Below are 22,500 nucleotides of genomic sequence, written 5' to 3'. Positions count from 1 at the left end.
TTTTTTATGCTTTTTACGCCTCCACCTTAAATGATTTCCATGTGCCCATATGTCGAAAAAGCATGATCGTCTACAGCTTTTGTTGTTTCCATCTATAAAAAAAAATGTCTTTTAATGTTTCCAAAGACTCCGCCTTCAATGATTTTCCCGTCTTCTTAAGTCAAAACGTATAATCATCTAAGGCTTCAGATATTTACCTCCATCCAAAGCCTGAACCCTAAATGTTTTTTAGATGACAACTGCAGGGATTTTTGCCATATGAGTAAAAAACCATGGTCCTTTTATACTTTTGTCTTCACCATAATAAATTTTATGTCTACAACCGTCAAAAAAAAAGCATGACCCTCTGATGCTTTGGAAATTTACATCTGTCAAAAAGATCACACTTTTTATATCTCCATCTGGATTTCATGTTTTCATTTATGAAAAATAATACCCCGTTTAATGTCTCCACCTTTATCGATATTCATGCTTCCATCTGTCAAAGCGCCTGATCTTTTAATAGTTTTGCGTCTCCGCCTACAAAGATCTTCAAGCCTCTATCTCTCAAAACGTCTGATCTTTCAGGCTTTTCATGTCCCAACATTTATGATTTTCACGTTTTCATCCGTCAAAAGTCTGGTCTTGTAATACTTTCAATGAATTTCGAGTCTCTATCGGTCCAAAAATGTGATCTTTTGATAATTACTGTTTCCCCTTTAATAATTTTTGTCTTCACCTACCAATAAGCACGACCCTTTCCAGTTTTCATTTATGCAATCGAAAACAGGTTCCTCTTTAACTGGAGACTCATTTGTTTTGCTCTGCAACTGTAGTAAACTGGGAACTGCTACAACTCTTCAGCCGTATGTGGCAGACTTGACCTTCCCCTTGTATTACAGTAGAAGTACATGACAATATCGTTGGCGATGGTGAAACTCCAGAAGCAAATGTTATTAAAACCATACTAACTCAATGTTCTTAGGAGTTTCATTTAATTGTCCGTAGGGTACTTGGTACATGAGTAATTTAACTCATTATATATATGTATACATATATATATATATATATATATATATATATATATATATATATATATATATATATATATATATATACATATACAGTATATATATATATTATTGGCAGTTTTGGTATGCTGTTTTATCTTTTAATTTTTGCTTGATGTAAGATTAATGTAACCCCTCAATTAATACTTTCCAAAGTGACGGTATAATATAATGATATTCTTATTCAACTGCATATACATGATTTGAATACCTACTGTTTAACATACAAATGGGACACTGTCCTGGTTTCCACATCTAAATCTTGATTTGTGAAGCATTCGAAGAAATAGATTTCAAAATGTAATATTGTGAAGCCGCTATAAAATCATGTGGCTTACTTTCTTCGACATGTTCTTACTCTGCCTTACTTAAGAGTTATAATCCTAATATAAATAGTGTTTTACTACAAGGATAAAACGATCCTCTATTATACAGTAGAAGACAAAGCTTACAACTCCTTCGCTATCAGCAGGTACTAACTGAAATACGCTTCTTAAATACGGTAAATAGATGTCAGATTTAAAAAATAATACTAATTAGAGAAAGACCTAACAACGTAAACATTCAAGGGAAGGATCTCGAGTCCTCACGCCTACGTACTTGGCCGATAGACCACTACTTGACTCCATCCCTCCAACACCCAAGAGGGACACCTCGCCCGCCCGCCCGCCCGAGTCCCTCACCCGAGACCCTAGCCAGATATCCAACAGCAGTTCTGCCGCATCGTCTGTGTCCGGAAGACTTCCTGCACCAAACTTGAGACTAAAGACTTCCTCTGGGCGCCAGTCCTAGCTCCGCTGTTTCTCCTTCTTTCACACATGCGCATAGGATGTCTCCCATAGGACGATGACGATGCTTACGTCGGTATTTTCTTTCGTTATCTGCCTTACTCAGGATGTTCTGATCCTTAAGTGCTCTTTTGCATGCAGCCGACACCTCTCACTCTCTCTCTCTCTCTCTCTCTCTCTCTCTGTTACACTCGTAGACTAGAGATTAGTGTAGTCTCAACGTTACTAGTCTACTATAAGCGAGTGTCGGGATAACGATCTCCAAAAACCAACAACGTTTTACAAACGCCTGAAATGTCCAAATTCCCTTTAAATGCGACAGAGCACTCGCTTCCGATGCCTTTCACTATGCGACCTTTAAAGGTGACGCAGTTTGGGCATCGTGAATCAGTTTTATTAAGTCATGAAGGAAATAGAATAAATGAGATTTTCGGATCACTGAGTCATTGCTCTGTTTTGACAATGAAATCCCATTAGGGATTATACACATTTGTTTCCGGGGCATATTTTTTTTCCTTTATCTCTAAGGAGTGTCTTCCCCATTACATTCGAGGTACGATCTCTCGTCTGTTTGTTTGCTTCTCTGTCGGCTGAATAGATATTTAAATAAAATAAAAATTGGTGACTTAGGCTACAGAATAATTAGACATTTAGTATCAAGAGTGATCGTTGGTGTGGCAAATAATTTTTGTTTTTTCTGAACGTTTCGAGAGGCTTTGCATTCAGTCTTTATCAAAAGTTCATTACAATTTTCTTCGTGTTTTCTATTTAAACACTAATAATTACTCTCTTAATTCCAGAACCAGGAAAATTAAAAGGACTATAATACAAAAATTATTTCTTTTTTTTTTATTAGAAACCAGTCAGTCGTTGTATCCCACGACTCGGAAAACTGACGTTACGATAGCATTCAAAACAACCGATCTGAAAATTTATTACGAACTTATTTTCACAGTCTCTCGCTGCACGAATTCTTGTTGCAATGAAGTTCGACAACGGTAATAAATAATCCGTACCCACTGATGAAAAGATAACTTGAAAAGTAAGGGAAATTCAGATGTTATAAATCCTCTTGAATAAAGGAACGCCCAGTGTCCCACCCACACCGATCAATGCATCCCCACAGAGAGAGAGAGAGAGAGAGAGAGAGAGAGAGAGAGAGAGAGAGAGAGAGAGAGATTTTTTGAGTGCGTGATACGATACTAAATATCTTATTTCTCTCAGGGTTTGTTGTGGTCGTGGAATACGAGAAACCACATTTCTGTTATTCGTCATAAAGACAAACGTTCTATATAATCCGTACATTTTTGGATGGTGGGGAAGGTCAGTGCAAGGAACAGTTGTACTAGAATTTCAAAAAGGGTTTCTTTTTCTTCTCTTTCTTATATTTCGATATTTCCCTTTACTGTTCCATTGCCCTAAATTTATATATATATATATATGTATATATATATATATATATATATATATATATATATATATATATATATATAAATATATATATATATATATATATATATATATATATATATATTTATATATATATATATATATATATATATTTATATATATATATATATATACATATATATATGTGTGTGTATGACCGTAAATATTTGGAATTTAAAAACTAAAATAAAAAATGAAAGTTAGAGAAGAGGCTTTTAAATAGTCCTGTAATGCACTAATTTATGTTGTATATATATATATATATATATGTATATTATACATATATATAATATATAAATACATACATATATATATATATGTATATATATGTATATACATACATATATATTTGATATATATATATTTATATATATGTATATATATATATATATATATATATATATATATATATATATATATATATATATATATATATATATATATATATATATATATATATATATATACATATATATATATATATATCTATAAATACATACATATATATATATATATATATATATATATATATATATATATATATATATATATATATATATATATATATATATATATATATATATATATATGCATATAACTTCCAAACCTGTGGGACAAAAAGGGCTTCCGTGAAATAATGCTACTCGTGTCTTTATTATGCATTCGCTTCCACATATCTCTATTAGGTTTAGGTTTATAGATATTTAGGCATACATGCCAAGCACTGCGGCATGTATGCCATTCAGCCCTTGAAATCAAACAATAATTTAGCTAAAATTAATTAAAACTATAAATTAAGATAAAAAATGTAAAAAAAATATATATAAAGTCTTTAATAAGAATTAAGTAAATCCGTAAAATCTATAGAAAAGTTAAATTCTGAAATAAAAGTTAATTTTCTTCAAAAACAACATTAGTTCACTGATCTCACTACATATCTCTATTGACCTCTAGCCTCCCGTTCCACAGTTCTCTTTCAAGTAGGTCTTCCAACTCTTCCGATACCCACGGGAGCCCAGCTGTTATCATCTGGCATTAGTGATCAATGTAAATATGTGAATAATGCTGCCTAAAAAACGACTTTTGGATATCTGCACTGACAAGGAAAGTGACTTAAAATTTGGCTCTTGCAAAATAGTGTTCCAGCGGCATGAATCGATTAATGCGTTTTACAGGGGGTGAGAAATGCTCGCATAATTCTGCTATTAAATTTCAACTCCGCGATGAATAGGTTCATATTTCCGACGCGTAAAGCATTGCATGAAAGTGAGCAAGTGTATAAGGCTTGCATATATTTATGCATGTATATAACCATTTCGTGTTAACTACATTTTTGATAATGGCCATGTCCAGTAACATACACGCGCGCACACACACACGCACATTACACACACATATATATATATATATATATATATATATATATATATATATATATATATACATATATATATATATATATATATATATATATATATATATATATATATATATATATATATATATATATATATATATATATATATATATATATATACTGTATATATGGTTAAAAATCACAGAAGATGCCCGTGACTTCAGTATATAAGCGAATACCACAGGAAAATGACAGGCAGAATTCAGTACCAAGCGCTTTCTCGTGTTTATTCTCGCATCGTCGTGAATAAACAACACGTGAAAGCACTTGGTACTGGACTTCTGCTTGTCATTTTCCTGTGGTATATATATATATATATATATATATATATATATATATATATATATATATATATATATATATATATATATATATATATATATATATATATATACATATCACGCCATTTGCCTTACAGAGGGTAGCTTAAGAGAATAAACAACACAAGGTCACTGCTTAATTCATACTTCAACAACTGTATTATTGATAAACAAATGAACAGAGAATTTCCTCAGTGTTAAATGCTTCACTTATCTCAACAGGGGTTCATCAGCAACGAGGAGAACTCTGTACACTGCACCAATCACCTCTATTTGCAAGCACTCTTGCCCTTCGCGGATTTTAAGACTCTTGCTTTCCAATACCTCATCCATCCTTCTATCAAACAGCTTGATTGATCGACTGAATATAGAATTTAGGCCAAAGGCCAAGCACTGGGACCTAATCAAGCAGCTTGTTGGCCTTTCTCTCTCCTCCTGTCCTAACACCCGCAAATCACCCCCCATCTTCCTACAAGCCTGAACACTTGGATCCATCTATTCACCTGCGCTATCTCGAAATTTCTCGCTTTTCCAATTATTTTGGAGCCTCATACAGCATCACTTCTCCTGCAATACATATCAACAGCCATTGCTCCTTCTCTCTGGATTACATTTACCTACGTAACTTTATTACTTTTGTCAGATACTTTTAATTTTCTCCTCTTGCAAGCACTTCTACACTCTATCCATCTGTTCATTACACGCAGTCTGTACTGTGCATCTGCACACATCATCCATTCCACATTTCATTCATACCTATTTGTCTTATCTCAACTTTGTACCCATATCTGATCTTTCTCTGACTTCCTACATCACTCCATCCATCAATAGATAACAACAAAGGGAAGCAAAAGCACCTCTTTCTCAGAACCACCTTTACATCCAACCGGTCACCTTGCGAATTCTGGAAACTGCTTCCCTTCAACCATAAAAAAATTTCAGTTGCTCCTACATTTTTACCTTTTATACCATATATTCTCAATGTTCTCCCAAGTCCATTTACATCACATATACCACATCTGTTTACTCAAGGATCTCTCAGAAAACTGATTCATTGTGAATGCCTGACTGATATACAGTCTGCCCCATTTAAACCGATATTGTTATTCCTCTACCAAAACCTCTGTAATCTGTTCTGCTTTTTCAATCACAACCATGCCATACACCTTTCCTGTTGTAACAAGAATGATGATGCATCTATAGTCCTTGGTGTCTTCTAAAACCTTTACAATTATCCAGTTGAACAATTATTCCCATCATCCATTCCTTTGTAATCTCTACCATGTTCACCCATACCTTACACATCCTACACAGCCATTCACTCATACATTCAATATGCATCATCCTCCTTGCAATCCCCTGGACTCCTTCGGTATCCTTGTTCTTCACCCTTCTGATTACCCTCCTTATGTCTTCTGCCGTGCTTCCACAAGGCTTCTCAAACTATATTAACCCATTTCATTTTTGCATCTTTCAGTTTCTGTCTCTCTTCCATTCTCCACATTCCAGAAATCACCAAATTACTCACTCCATCGAAACAAGACTGAATTTTCATCAGAAAACATCTCTCCATTTGCCTCTTTATTGAGATCCGTATGTCTATTAACCGTTCTCTTTGCAATAAAATTTCTTTACTAAGCGATTTCGTTTTCTCCTCTAAAGCGCTTGCTCACATCCAACCGCTATCATTTCATTCCTGGCTCTCACTATCCTCTTGGCTTCCTTATCTATCCTTCTGTATACCATCTCTTCTTCCATGCAATTACACCTCGAATTATCTCTTTTTTTTTTCGTCATCCCATCACAAACTATTATATTCCCTCACAGCCTCCAATATCCACATAATCTCCCCGCTGACCTATGACCCTTTCCGGATATTTGTATGTTGCTCATATACCCCTCCCAATCCTGTCGTTAACTCTAATCAACTCTTATTCATTTTCTTCTTATATGCCATTCACACTTCGTATTAAACTCACTCGTCTTATCTGCATTATTTTATTTTATAGCCCCCATTACACGCACCAAAAAAAGAGCGAGGCTGCCGAAAAGTTAAGCGACCAGTGTGGCTATCATACATGCATACATTATATACATACATACATACATACATACATACATACATACATACATACATACATACATACATACATACATACATACATACATACACATTTATGTGTACCTGTGTGTAAGTGTAGGCAAGCATACTTATTTCACATTAACCGCAAATATATACAACTATATTTGATGCGGGTACAATATGCATTCATGCAATGTTAACATTAATGATAAAAAAAATTATTTTCACGTTATTTAACCTGTCTGTTATTCACCGCTAACATAGAAGTCTCTTTTCTCAAACAGCAAATCATGACTGGCGATGAATGTTTGAGGTTGCTATCAGCAATAGTGAGAATTGTACGCCAAACATTACAGAAACTCTTTCGTGGTTACAGCTTTGCTCCTAAGGTGTAAGTTGACCATTATGTGTCTATGTTCAAAAGGACGAATGCATGTGTATGAATTGTCCATATAGATTATGTGTATTATATGTATTATGAATCGTGTATACAGTCATCTAATTGTAGACTTTATATATTTTACCATTCTCGGTCAATCTATTTATCCAAGTATCTATCCTCTTTCTATATGAACCTCTCAAAATATTTCAGCCTAATATCCACCATTTTCTCCTTGAGACCATAACACCTCAAAAGACTGACCAACTATTTGACCTCTGACAACCATTTTACCAGATTTTCATACTGCTTCATTTCCCATCTTTTCAAAGTCTCTTAGTTCAAATTTCAATGTGTAAAAACATTTACCTCATCAGTTCCCCATGTTTTCATTCATCTGCATTCAACTTCCACAATTCATAAAACTGATATTGTTTACTCTTAACTTTCTCTGGCAAACACTCGTAAAGTCTTCACTAGTTTGTGTAATTATAAAAAGGAGATTTGGTTTAACAATCTCTTCATAAATGTCAAATTTCTCTTCCCAAGACTTATCCTTTTCAAAATATTTGAAAGAAATCCTCTTAGTTTTCCATTCTGTGACTACTAGTCAAAGGAAGAGTGTATAAGACAGTAGTGAGACCGGCACTGATATGTGGAGCTGAAGCACAGCCGGTAAAGAGAGCACTAGAGGAGAAATTGGAAATGGACAGGATCGAGAATGAAAGAATAAGAGAAACTACTAAAGGGGGTAGACCTATCAAAGAAGGTCAAGGAAAGAACACTGCAGTGGTATGGCCATGTGATGAGAAGGGAGGAGACACGCGGGAGAGGAGAGTGATGCAAATAGAGGTGCCGTGTGGGAGAGCTAGAGGAAGATCGACGCGAAGGAGGGTGGATGTTGTTAAAGGAGGTCTGAGGAACAAACAACTGTCCGAGGACGAGGTTTATGATCGAGCCAGGTGGAGGAAGTTGAAGAAGATGCAGAGAAAGATGAAGATAAATAGATATATCAATTTGCACAATGCATTACATACTTCTACGATTAACTGAATGAATATATTTTCTTATCAGTATGTAAACATGTTACTGAAATATGCATATGAGTTAATGTATAGGCATGATTGCATTTTTTCATCAATAAGTCATATCCATCAAAGGTATGGCACTAGGGAAAAATAACACATTTTCAAGCGTTAAACTGAGAATTAGCCCTTACGAAAAAATCATCCACAGAAGTACAGTCGCTTCACACATCAATATTGAAGGTTCGACAGTTGCACGTTGAACCCTCCCAGCCGCCCTTTTCTAAGTTCTCAAACATCATCTAGTACATCAGTACACTTTCTAGGTCTCTTCTTCCTCCTTCCTCCAGACACTTACCAATGAAACAACTCTCTGACAACTCATTCTCTTCCGTTCTTGTGACAAGACCAGTTCATTTTTACATGCTCCAATCCACCTTTTTGCCTGCGGTAGTCTTTTCATATCTTATCTCTGCTCTTTACCACCTTTTCAAAAATTAACTTGCTAATTGACATGCATTTTCATTATTACTTAAAACTCGATAGATGCGTATCTTCGACCTTCCATAAAAGAAATATTCATATCTAGTCTACCTAATAGTTAAGACAAAAAAATAATAAATAAAAAAAAAAAAAAAAAGAAACAGATCGGGTCACTGCCCTCATCCTCATCATTTTTGGAAATTCAATTTTCCTTGTCGAGGGGAAACGGTAGCATTAGAGAATCAAGGGGCCCAGATTCATTTTCCGTTTCTCCGGAAGGTAAAAAATTCCCTAAAAAAAAAAATAACTTTGCCGAGGAGCGCCGGCCGCATTATCAAGTTGCGACCTTGATGTGGGACAATAGGATCCCCTCCCCAAGTTCCCCCTTCTTTCTCATCTCCTTCTCCTCCCCTTCCTATCCCATCTCCCCTCCCTTCATCGTCAATCAGGTCTCCCCCGCCCCTCCCTTTTTCCTCTCCCTGCCAGGGAGAGTTGGCACATTGTTCGTGTCGGTCCCAGTGTCGTGGCACTATTCAATATCGTCTCCGAAACTGGGGACGCCAGAACTTTCATACCATAAGACGACAGTAGCTGAATACATGAATGTATGATGAAGAACTGAACACACACGATAGCTAAGTAGGGAGGAAAGGGAGGAAAAAAAAGAGGAAGCAGGAGTAAAAGCAAGCGGACGAAAACTTCCAGAATATGACGAAAGGGGCAAGACGAAAGGACGCGTTATATTAAATTATGCCGTGATGATCCGCTTGTTGGCAGCTACGAGCAGTTTCCAGAATGCTGACGAAGGAATCCGAAAAAGATTTCTTTTCTTCTCTCTTTAGCCTATTGATTAGCTCTCCCGCGAATAATCTTCTCTGTTCGGCGTCCTATTTTGTTTTTTGATCATTCCTTTGGCATTAGAAAGAACTGTCAGGAACTATTGCTGTATTTCACAAGTGTGAGATTACCTAAGTTGATATGCTAATGCCCAGGAAGCGTGGGGCTTCGTGTATGACGCAGTGTATGTATTTGGGTATCCACACACTGCCCTCGGGGCACCTGTGCAGATGTATGGAGCGACTGGGAGCCGCTATGAAGATTTCTCTTTCCCAGAAAATATTTTTGATTCATTCAGCAGTTACAGGACGAGTTGCACAATAACTTCTGACATTTATTTGTACGAAGCCATCACCGGCTTATTTATTAAAAAATATGTATAACTGTGTTAATTTCCTTACTCGTGAATAAAACAATGTACGTGAAATTAGAGACGCTAATGCACTGTTGTCATTTTTCTCAAGTTTCCCATGACAAAGTTCAAGTTAATACAAGCGGCATTTTGTGATGCAATGCACCAAACTGTAGTAATCATTATTTTACAAAATACAGCAGTTTTAATATTCTCTAATTTTGTAGTTATTTCATTCTTCTGATTCACTTTAACCAAATAAACAAGGCGTGGAAGGCGTGTACTGTGATCGCAAAAGCACGTTCAATTTTCGTCAACGACGAGTTTGCATGTCAACTGCCAGTGTGTCTTAGGGTATCATGCTTTGGCCGCCCATTTGTCGCATGAGCGTGGCGTAAAACTCGATGAAAAGAGAGCACACACGTTTATGAAGAAGAAGAAGAAGAAGAAGAAGAAGAAGAAGAAGAAATGACAATTAAACGGACGAGCATATACTAATCCCCTAATTGAGGAATTCCCAGAAGCTACGAGTTGGAAGGAAACGGCTGCTCAGGAAATGCTGTCGAGGAAGAATGATGATGAGATTTTCCAGAGCTCTAAAAGAATGAATAGTTTTAGAAATCAATGGCGGTTTCCGATTCATCACCCGAGTCGTACTTCTAAGGAAAATATTGGAAACATGGAAAGTTCCCACCTAGTTCTAAAAATCCTGAAACTATCAACTATTTCATACTCCTACAGAAAATATTTGAAGAATTCGATATTTTCTATTTGTAAAGGGTGGATTCCAGAAAGGAGTGACGAGGGCAAACACGAAAACGCAGTTGTTCCTGGAGGTCGACACTTGCGACGTTGGAGTGTGCCGGCAGAAGCCATATTTTATCTCCTATTTTCCATGGCCGGCAAGTTTGGGCTTGCATTTTTATCGTCTATTGAGAATAGACTTCGAGTCACTTCGTTCTCTTGAAATATGATATTCAGGGAGCTTTTTCACTGCTGTGGAATATATTAAACCAACTTCAGCGTTAGGAATTAAATAGTCATCGTACTGAAATTTTATCTCTATCTCTCTCTCTCTCTCTCTCTCTGTCTCTCTCTCTCACGCACACCTTTGTTTGGAAACAATACAAATTCTTGGTGAAAAACAATGCAACCTTGTTAATCATATATAGTTTGTGATAAATTAACTATTAGTTTACATTTGAAACTTTTATCCACTCGATAATATCTGTCTGTCACTCCATTTCAGAGCACTTCGTTTTGGCGTTAGCTCCTTGTGCAACGGTGCGCGCACAGAAAGTAAATCGATTTCATAAGTTTTACAGTAGCATAAGTTTTTTCCTGGTAGATACCAACATTATACATATTCATATTTGTTCATTTGTACACACACACACACATATTACACACACATAAATTATATATATATATGTATGTGTATATGAATTTCTTTCTGGTGATAGAAATTCGTTTCTCGTTATAATGTGGTTCGGATTCCACAGTAAGCTGTAGGTCCCGTTGCTAGGTAACCAATTGGTTCTTAGCCACGTAAAATAAGTCTGCTCCTTCGGGCCAGCCCTTGGGGATCGAGACTTGACAGTAAAGACACGGAAAAATGGACCGCGCGTGTCCGTTCATTTGAAGCACTATAGTTCCAAAAACGGCTGGCCTCAAAAAACTCCTTTTTCTTTTAATTGCTTTGCCTCTGCTTGAGAGGGGACGGAAGCAGCAACGGAGCGTCCTCTGAATCATATTAGGTTTTATTGCACGAGGGGAAACGGCCAAAATAAGCTGACCTTCCACTAGAGGAGCATTGGACGGGAAGTGACCCCTTTGAGTGATTCATGTCTTTTATTGTTTCAAACGTCCGTGACGTCACTGTCTACTTCCCGAGGCATCGCTGTTTATTTCCTACAGCCCCATTGTTCGCTGTTATTTTGTGGCCTCGTAATGGTACTTTTATACGTTTCATTCATGATGACACCGAGTACTCCATATAATCAGTGTATGCGAGTCTATGGCAATGAGAGATTCCTGTGCTGTCGTTCTGGGGGCTATTGATGTTATCTGCGCATATAAGTGAAATTATGGTGTGCATTCAATAATGTCTATCCTACGCCGCTTATCAAATGACCTTGTTCTTGCGTATCATGCAATAAAACTTTCATCCTCCTGTCACCATTTTGAAGTTATTCATTCATTTGATTCGTTCGTAAAGAAAAGACTCATTAGATCCCATTATCACTTCTAAAAAAATCACTTGGAGCCCTTATATGCACAGCGCTTCGAGTTCGTGTTTTGACGAAGTACATGTGAAAGCGCTTTATGATCAAAGGGATTCGTAACTCGATTCGGCTTAGCTGACTGATTTCCACAACCTGGCGCCGCGCAAGTAGGGTTACCGACGGCGGGAATTCATAACGGCTCTTGATAATAATTAGGGACGGATGAAAAGTAAACTTTTGACATAAATAGTCATACACGCAATCGGTCCACGCATAATTCTAATAAATGTTTACAAGCCTCATATTCATAAAACTTTACTGGAAAACTAGTAAACATTATTAATGGCAGACATTCATTAGCAATATTTAAACGGCATTAAGAATTTAATGCCTTTCCAGATAAGTTCACGGTAGAGGTTTTCATTAGATATAACCGTCCAGTTAATGGCACATGCATAAAAAAATCACACTAACGCTGCTCCGTCGTAACTGCGCACATAGATAGCACAGGAACACAATACACAATATTTATATATATATGTATATATATATATATATATATATATATATATATATATATACATACATATATATATATATATATATATATATACATATAAATATATATATATATATATATATATATATATATATATATATATATATATATATATATATATACTGTATATACTGTAATATACTGTATATCACAAACTAAAATACTTAAATTTAACTTGCAGTTATATATATATATATATATATATATATATATATATATATATATATATATATATATATTATATATATTTATACATTTATGTTTGCACATATGTAGATATATACATATATATACACATGCTTATAAATACACGTATATATATTTACGTGTGTGAGCTGCAAGTTTAATTCTAATAGTTTTAATCTGCAATACACGATGTTTATTAGTTGTGATACGCGCTCTGAGATTAGATAAATCATTATGAAAGTATCAAAGCCTGTACGGTTTTAAATTTACATGTTTGAAATATATGCAAATGCACACACACGCACATTACAGCAACATATGCATAATTATAGGGCCGCTATCTAGAGCGCAAAACCGCTTCTATCCTCAGACTTGCTCTTTGATGTCTGATCAAACGAAACTGAAAATAAAATAATATACGAAATATTGTTTAAGGAAATAGGCTACTTGGTAAGTGGCTCTGAGTGAGGAAGTAAAAGGAGTGTTTGAGAGCGGGTCAAGCATGGCAACTACATTTTCGACTACGAAAGGTCAAGGTCACTGTAAAAGGGAAAGGCACAAACGATTGTTTGTGGGTCTTGGTTACAAGGCCTTCGCCACGTGTGGGTCACGTAGTAAAGTCAGACAGTGAAAAATATTGCCTTTTTTTTTATCATTCCATCACGTATACATGAAAGTGAAAACTATATGAATCGGGTACAAAAGTTTCAGGTAAAATCTTGTTGTAGAGGAACTCGATCTAGGAAGGTGTAGGAACACGAAATATGAAGAAAATGGAGAGGTTGTAGATGGCGAAATGCAAGAAGAAAAAGAAAGATTGATTTACTTTGTTGTCGCAATATTCTGATGGCAAAATGGAGGATGAATTTATTAGACCCAGGTAAATGAACATGATGACAAGTTCAAAGCCAACGATAAAACAATTACTTTGACAAATGACCCAGTTAGAAAAGGTAACGCATAAAAAGGACCGAAAGTTCTAGAAGTTCCATCTCTGGAACATGAAATGTCGACAACCAAAGGGACTGGGGATAATGAAAAAATCACTTAAGGGAGGCAGTAAGTTAACATCAAGGTGAATCGTGACAGCTGCTGGTTCAGAGGATGAAGACACTAAATTTATTACAGAACCGGCTTGGAGGAAAGATGGCTCACTTAATGTGAGTAGGGAGCTGACATGATGAAGTGTAATAGAGAAACTAAAAAAAAAGGAAAAGAAAAGTGCCTGAAAAAAGAATGTGAAAAAGTCATGGGAAAAGAACTCTGGGAACTAATTAGACCCACGAAAGGATACTCTGATATGGCTCAGGAATCACTCAGGAGGATGGAACAAGCTGATAACAGTAAAAGTGGGATACTAAACAACCTTCCTCCCAGGTGATTGACGAGTGTCGTAATAAAAATGGACTACCTCTGTTTCAAGAACAATGGCTGTAGACAATCAATCTGGGGTAATGAATGTCTACCTTCTCAGAGGGTGGAAAATTTTAATAAATTAAAAAACAAACTGGAGGTGGTGCCCACAAAATTAGGAAAGAAAACGATATAGAAAGTAGAAAACAGCCATGGCAATGATGTCGGACGAATACTTTCGAATTTAAAATTGATGCGAAAAGAATCAAACTAACGTTAGTCTTTTTCTTATGGGAAGTGTTGAAGTACAGATTGTCTTAGTCTCATATCGCCTTACCTGAAATGAATAAACAAGATTTTTACTTGTAACGTTCCTCAATGTTAGTCAAGAAAGATCGTCATCATTCTTTCGGATCTACCGCCCCACCCCGTCCCCATATCTCTCTCTCTCTCTCTCTCTCTCTCTCTCTCTCTCTCTCTCCTCCCCACCCCATAACTACAAACACGTCAGCAAATATGGCACGAACCCCGCAGCAGGCACACTTTATACCGAAATTTATTACACCTGTATCATGCCTCATTAAAACTAATAATGATATATTTTACTGTAAAATTAATGATAGTATTGTTGGCCTCGCCTATATTAATAGTTTTAATAGATGAATACTGATAATGCAGAGACATCGTAAAGCACATATGACATTCCACGAACATAAGGACATGTTTACGGACATATGGGCAAAAATTTCATGTGCACAGCCTTTCTTATTATTATGCACGACCGTATTTTCCCAATAATGCATGCGCAAGCAAACGCACTAGTGCATGATGTGAACCTCTGATGAATTCGATTCTTCTGGTAATATGTCCCATGTCATGTATTCCTCAGTGCTGGGATTTGTAATCACCAACAACTGTTACCTCTTTAGGGGCAAAAGCTATCAGAATGAGTGAAGAATCTTTTTCTTTGAGAAAAAACGTAAAGTTTTCCATTTATTGGTGACATCCTCCAAAAGTATGAAAGTATGCGGTCACAGCGACCCCCTGCATTGGGGTATAAGAAAATAAGAGAAAAAGTCCGAAAATAAGTTCGCGACAGAAGCAGAATATTGTGAATGACTCCAAGTGTGTTTGGTGATGAATAACAATCAAAGTTGACAGCAAAATCGAAGAAGAGCAAATGCGGAGAACACCAAAAGCTGCAGGTCCAAGAAAATAATGTACCGGCTTGGGGGGGAACTGCCCCCAAGACTCAAGATGCTCCCCCCAGCCTCAACTTGACCCCCTCACCCCACCAAGCCCCAAGAAGTAACAGCAGCTGGTTTTCCACCCCCAAGACCCAAGATCCCCAAGCCTCAACTTGCCCCCTCACTCCACCAAACCCCAAGAAGTAACAGCAGCTGGTTTTCCATTATTCCTACCGAAATTCAAATGTGTCATCACATTCAGTTATATCTTTCTATCTATCTGTCTATTTTATGTGCTTCAAAAAGCACATAAAATAGCTCAAAATAAAAAAAAAAACCAGGTGTATAGGCTCGCTTCGCTCGCCAAACCGCCTTTGCCCCCGCCATAATAAATCTGAAATGACGCCCCTGTACAGAGCTTAGTGACAATAATGGTTATAGAGATAATGAAAGTACCAATGAGAAAGAGAGCTGGATAAAATAACCACTTCATGAGCAGTCTACCTAAAGGGAGAGTTAAATAAAGAGCGTCAAAAGAACAGCTCATCCTTTACGTGATGATCAAGTAGCCATGGATTGCAAGTTATTTCCTCAGCAACTAAGGCAAGCAAGTTAATGTTCTAAGTAACCAAAGTAACAACTCTACCATGAGCGTTGATCCGCTCACGCTGGTTCCGATTCTGAATAAAAGTAGTTTGAGAGTTAGTATTGGCACGCCACGCCTATTAAAATACCGAATCATATTTAACTTTGCAATAAAACGTACCATACTAGCGAAAGACGCAACAGAATAACATGGAATTTCAAAGACATCAAAGCAAGCAAGGCCCCAGCCCCACAAAACTGGCACACTGCTGTAAGACGCAATGGGTTGTATTAGGGCCAAAACGCCATCAGAGTCGGTAAGTAAGCGCTCTGGTGGAAGGTATGACCGGTTGTAATTGGCCCTGCAAGCCGTCAGAGTAAGTAATAAAACATGACACCCTGGTGGAAGGATGCGATGGGTCATGCTGGAGCCCACAAGTCTTCACAATAAGTACATAATCAAGTAACAAAACCTAAAACTCTGATGGAAGAAGCAGTGTTTCATCGTGTGGCCCGGAAGCTACCAAATTGGAAAAATTACGCTGGTGCAAGATGCAAAGGGGAATTATGGAGCTGGGAAGCCATCAGAGTAAATAAGAATCAAAACTCAGGACTCGGGTACAATTCGTTATTTGACATAACGAGGTTGGAAAGCCATCAGAGCAAGTAATTAAGCCAATATAAGAAAAATCGCCGAAATAATTGCATGCTGGTGACAAAAAATCAATTCTAACGATAATTTCCTGAATTCTTTATCAACGAAAATTATACATGAATAAGCACGAGCAGCTAATGGCATACCCACTTAACGGCTGGCTCATTGCGTGTACATGGAAGTTTTTTTACGCCTTAACTACCGAATATTATCTAGCTTTGGCATTGGCATTCTCTGTAACTTCGAATATTATGGATACACTTAATGAGGAAGGAACGGCCTAGTTACAAAAACTTTTCTGAAGAAGCAAGTTCTAATTGTTAAGATAATTCAACAACGGAATACTCTTGCGTTGACTTATGTGAAAAAAACGTCCCCTTTTGTATCTCAGTCAGTTATTTCTTTTATGTATATCAGGGTTTCATAGCTTGGTTTTTAAGATTAATATACTCAATTTCTATTTTCTTTTGAGGAGCTCAACTCTTTTATCTTCAATATCAATGATTAGTAATTGATAGCTTCTAATGGACATCCAACAGAATAAACGAGCAAATATCCCAAAAGAGAAACTTTGCAGAATATAGCTTTATTACAGTAAACAGTGCAGAATTCAGCTGAATAGTCTCACTGGTCTTAGAAGCGTCTATCATATCAAGGGCTGCTATTGTTCATGTACCGGAGAAAAAATAGAATTTACTTGCATAGTTTCATTGATCTAACAGTTCTCGAAGACAATGATCGCAAAGGCATTTTTTTCTGCGTTTAAATGTACTGTAGACTATCAGCAGTTAGTTGCTGCTTTCAAAATTCAACGAGAGGATTGAAAATTATGTGAATAAAACCATTTACTTTCCACCCAGAATGTAATATTACACCAACGTCTTCAGAACGAAACCGCCCTTGTTGTAGCATTGTAGCTTCGCAATATTCGAGGGCAATGAAACGGCAAGACGGTGCCGTGTTCTTGCGTATTCTATTTCTGCTCCTAATTGCGCTGATGGTCACGCAAATCTTGCTTCCTCATGCCTCGCTTTGACAAAAATCATTATACTCCTGTCCTCGTTTTATATGAGTGCTCGGTCGTAAATGTGATCCCATTCTTTACGAGGCCCTGTGTGATATACGTCAGGGATTTACTTCTCTACTGGACTCCGCTGAATAATCATTACTTCTCCTGCTGGAATATAGAAGAAAAAGCCCTTCGCGATTCTGTTTTTATTTCCTCAAGACTAGATAAAAAAAATAGGAATAAAAGATGGGACCATACCCCGATGGATGAGACATGCCCACATTTTAAAAGAAATGCAGTTGTAGGAATCTTGGAAAATGTAAACACTGAGAAATAATGAGACGTTTTCATATCTTAGCAAAAGAAGAATAAGAATAAAAACTCAAAGAAACCCTCCAAAAGAGATATAGGATTATTTAAATCTAATAGTTATTATGTATCTAGTAGAAATGGGAAAACTACTGTTACTGATTTTTCACTTAAATGATGTTTCACTTTGCTTTGTTAGTTATGCCAAAAGTGATTAAGGTTTTGGCTCGCTCTCTTTGTTTGCCTGCCTGTTGGAAGGATTACTTAAAAATCTATGACTTGAGTTGTATGGAAAATTTACCTAAAGATAGGCCTCGCGACTGAGAGAGATAGAATTCTAGCTTTTGGGAAACTGGACTTTTCTCCTTCGAGTGTACGACGGCGATTGCGGCCCAGAGCCGAGAGAGACATTACAGAATAGCCCACGCCTACATCGACACAAAGATGTGTCTTGGGTAGGACGTGTCGGCAGAGGTTATATTAATCTGAGGAAGGCCATAATTACCAATAATTTTCCTTGGCGGAGGTCTATGTTCTCCGAACGCTCTGTTACTTGTTATTGTAATGTTACTATTATTTCACTCCCTATAAGGCAGTGTCTGATCTTCTTCAAGCACTCAGAGTAGTATATTTGTTCTCAAACCTCAACAACAACATTAAATGTGGATGTATACCTCAGACCTTAATGGGCTTTTGTTTTCTTATTTCAAAGCTCTTTCGTAATAAAAAGTCCAAGTTCAGTTCCGTGAGAGAAGCTATTAATATAAAACTATGCATTGGTGTATCATATACTTTCAAGGTCGACCAGTGGTTGATTCTGAAGCATTTCAGGCTCTTTTTTTTTTTTTTTTTTTTTAAGCAGAGGTCGATGGGACGGGCAACCTGAAAATGCCGATACACCTAAGGCAAATTTATCCTTTGCCTTTTGCTGTTGTCCACTCGTACTGCTGTCAGGTTTCAAAGTAGGCGTAAGAAAATATTTATTTCTGAATCAAAATTTCGAGTCTTCTGATCTCACGAGTTTTAAGTGGTGTTTCCAACAGTTCTTTGCCTTTTTTTTCTCATTCTCCTTATTGTTAAGTCACGCGTTGTTTTGCTCACAAACTCATCTTTTTCCAAAACTCTTGCAACTCATTGTCATTACTCGCAAGAACTCGAAGAACCAGTTCATGTCGTTGCTAAGAATTTTCCAAGAAATAATAATGAGTCCGCTGAGGCCCCGAAACAACCTCTGGTATCTAACGAGCGCACAGTCGATTCGGTTGTAATGGCTGCGAGGAATTCTTCTAACCTCTTGACTTCTGGACTCCTTTGCTATCTAAATTACGGGTCGTTTCTTATCAAATTTCTGGTCTCCTATGACATCTATTATCTTAACTACATTGGCACTCGTTTCATTTTGGCTTCTAATTTTAGATTCCTTTTGGCACCTAACTTGTGAATTCCACCGGCGACTAAATTCTGAATTCCTTTATCATCTGTCTCTTGTATTCCACTCAAATCTAGTTCATGGATCCGTTTAACGACTAATCTCTTTATTCTTTTAAATTATTTCTGAATTCGCTTGGAAAACAGCTCATGAATTCCTTTGGCATCTAAGTTGAACATTCCTTTGAATTCTAATTCACGAACTCGTCTGGCACCTAATTTCCTAAATACTTCATTCTACGGAATCCTCCGGAACCGATTTTCGGGAGTCTCCTGTCGCGTGATTTATGAATTTCGTAGGGGTGCCACGGCGAGGAATTTTGTTAATCCCATTTAGATCATCAGATAAGGGGATCCGTCTGGGAGGCAAAGGACGCCCGGTCGTTATCTCCTCTCGCAGCTTCCAGGTTTAATTCAGGGAATATGTATTATTAATTGAGAGAGCAAATGATTTATGAGATGTTAATGAGAACTAAATGGAGACTGTGTTTTGAAAGAGTAATGAGACATCGTTGCCATTTCTCCGGCAGAATAAAATGAGAGGAAATTCTGGAGGAAATGATCGGTCTGACCTCGATCTATATAACAGGACTGCGAGAATTGGTAATTAGAAAAGAACCAAATGGTCGCAGATGATGTTTCCTCGTTTATCTATGAACAAATAAACGAAAGGAAGTTAGACGTTGCATTTCGTTTACAAGGTTTGCTTCAAAATCATAACACTGTTAGGAAGCGTTCCCACTGCCGAAGAGAACGAACACAATGTTAATTTTAATCTTCGAAATCCGCATTGCACAACAGTCTAACAAGTTTTTAATGCCATTCAAATGAATTGCAAATGAATTTCAGAACTTGTGAATATACATTATATGTACTTGTACAGCATTCGGACGCAGAAGTGAATATTCACATGCCCTTGTTCCCAAGCCTACGTCGTAATAAAAACTTATATGCCACGGTATCCGACTCTGCATCTTAATCAAATGCACAAATTACTCACCTCTTCCATATCCTATAGTTCATCTCTCGACGACATTTCGCTGGAACCCAACGGAAACTTTCTGAGATATCATGTAGAGTTCAGACTAATAACAGAACAAGCAAAGAGGCTCGGATTAACCGACACCCAACTGTGCTGGCTGGGGTAAAAATAGACAGCGAGCATAACCGAAAATAACGCCGGGAGACTGTTACATAGACAGTGTCTCTTGAACACAATGGCTGACGTATTTCATCGTATTGCTCTCAGGCCACTAAGAAGTAGCCAAATGCTTTGTCTTCCATACCCTGTTTACGCGTGAGGTGATGGAAGGAAAATGGATGTCCAATAAGTTCTCCTGGTGACAGATATGCTAAAGCAACACAATGGGAGTGTAATTAGGTTGCTACGATAAACCTCCGTTGTGTGACATATTCTTGGTACAAAGTGATCTTTATGATAATCAACAAAAATAGTTTTTAGTTAAATACTCCGTAATGGTTAATCTAACGAGGATTAACGAATGTTCCAGTAATCGTGAACTTTTGACAAATAAAGTTTGTGAAATTTATTGTTTTCAAGCTAGAACTCGTGGGAAACTTATATAACAATGGAGTCGTAAATGACACCACTGCAAGAAAAATATGTAAAATACACGAGAGGTACTGACAGAAAGAACATTTGTTTATGAATCGTTCTCTAGCAAGCAATTCTGTCATTACGACGGTTTGGATGCTTGTAATTACAAGCAAAATCGGACTTCAGAAGTTTAGAGTTAATGAAGCCACAAGAACAACAATGAATCTGAATCAGCGAAACATGCCTTACGCCTAACCCGAGTATCATCTTCCCGCGCAAATGATAAGTACGATATGCTTAGGACTCCAAGTCCAGAATCATTGCCTTGGGTGGAATTTCTTGCCACCGCAGTATTATAACTACATTGGCATCTGCCATTTAAATACAAAATGAAAATATTTATCTCGATAATGCACTTTTATCTTCTAATTGAACAATTCAAATATAGGTGCTCATGAATTCACTGCCCATATAAAACGTGGCTGAGAACTACGTTAAAAAACAATTCATACAATCTCTCTCTCTCTCTCTCTCTCTCTCTCTCTCTCTCTCTCTCTCTCTCTCTCTCTCTCTCTTTCTGTAATCAGCAAATCTTCATCACTGAAATCTCACATCCTTGTTCTTCACCAAGGTGTCTGAACATACATCATGCTTCAATATTAATTCCAACACCTCTCTATACTTTTATTTTCCATTTAATTGCCGTTATCCTAAAATTCCTTCTCTTCAAGTATCTCAATAGGATAGCATTATTAACCAATACGAAACTGAGGATGTCATACAAAAAAACACGGATGTCTCCCACACAAGAAACAAACTTTGGTGCGCTTGAAAAAGAATCGCCTAATCTTGTTATCAATTACAGTCCTTATTCCCGATGCTGATCTGAGATAAGTTTGTCAAGACAGGATATTCTTAAAAAATGAAGCTGAAGTGGGATTAAAACTATAAAATATTTGCATATTTGTAAAATTAAAATTGATTTACAGAAAACTGCATACAAAAACTTCAAACTCTAAGGTTCCTGGCATTTTTGGACAAACAACCGTATTTTCCATTACTTAAAGCACATGCGATCCGCTGCCTTACCTTCACAATTAAAAAAAAAAAAAAAAAAAAAAAAAACAAGTAAAAAAATGCGTCGATTTCTCCGGCGCAATCCAGATATCTGTACAGTCGCTCCAGCGTATAATCAAGGCCACCGAAAATATCTCTATCTTTCGGTGGTTTTGGTATAATGCTGTATGAGCTGCGGCCGGCCCAT

General features: G+C 36.9%; 1 protein-coding gene across 7 annotated transcripts in view; it reads right to left on the bottom strand.

Moving 5' to 3' along the window:
* The window catches only part of LOC136829313 (sialate:O-sulfotransferase 2-like), a 55,462-nt gene that overhangs the window by 24,984 nt on the left and 7,978 nt on the right, over positions 1 to 22,500 (bottom strand). The window lies entirely within an intron of this gene.

The sequence above is a fragment of the Macrobrachium rosenbergii genome, chromosome 44 (assembly GCF_040412425.1).
Source record: "Macrobrachium rosenbergii isolate ZJJX-2024 chromosome 44, ASM4041242v1, whole genome shotgun sequence".
In the NCBI taxonomy this organism is placed as follows: domain Eukaryota; kingdom Metazoa; phylum Arthropoda; class Malacostraca; order Decapoda; family Palaemonidae; genus Macrobrachium; species Macrobrachium rosenbergii.
The sequence above is the reverse complement of the archived record's forward strand: the minus strand, read 5'-3'. Positions and strand labels throughout refer to the sequence as shown.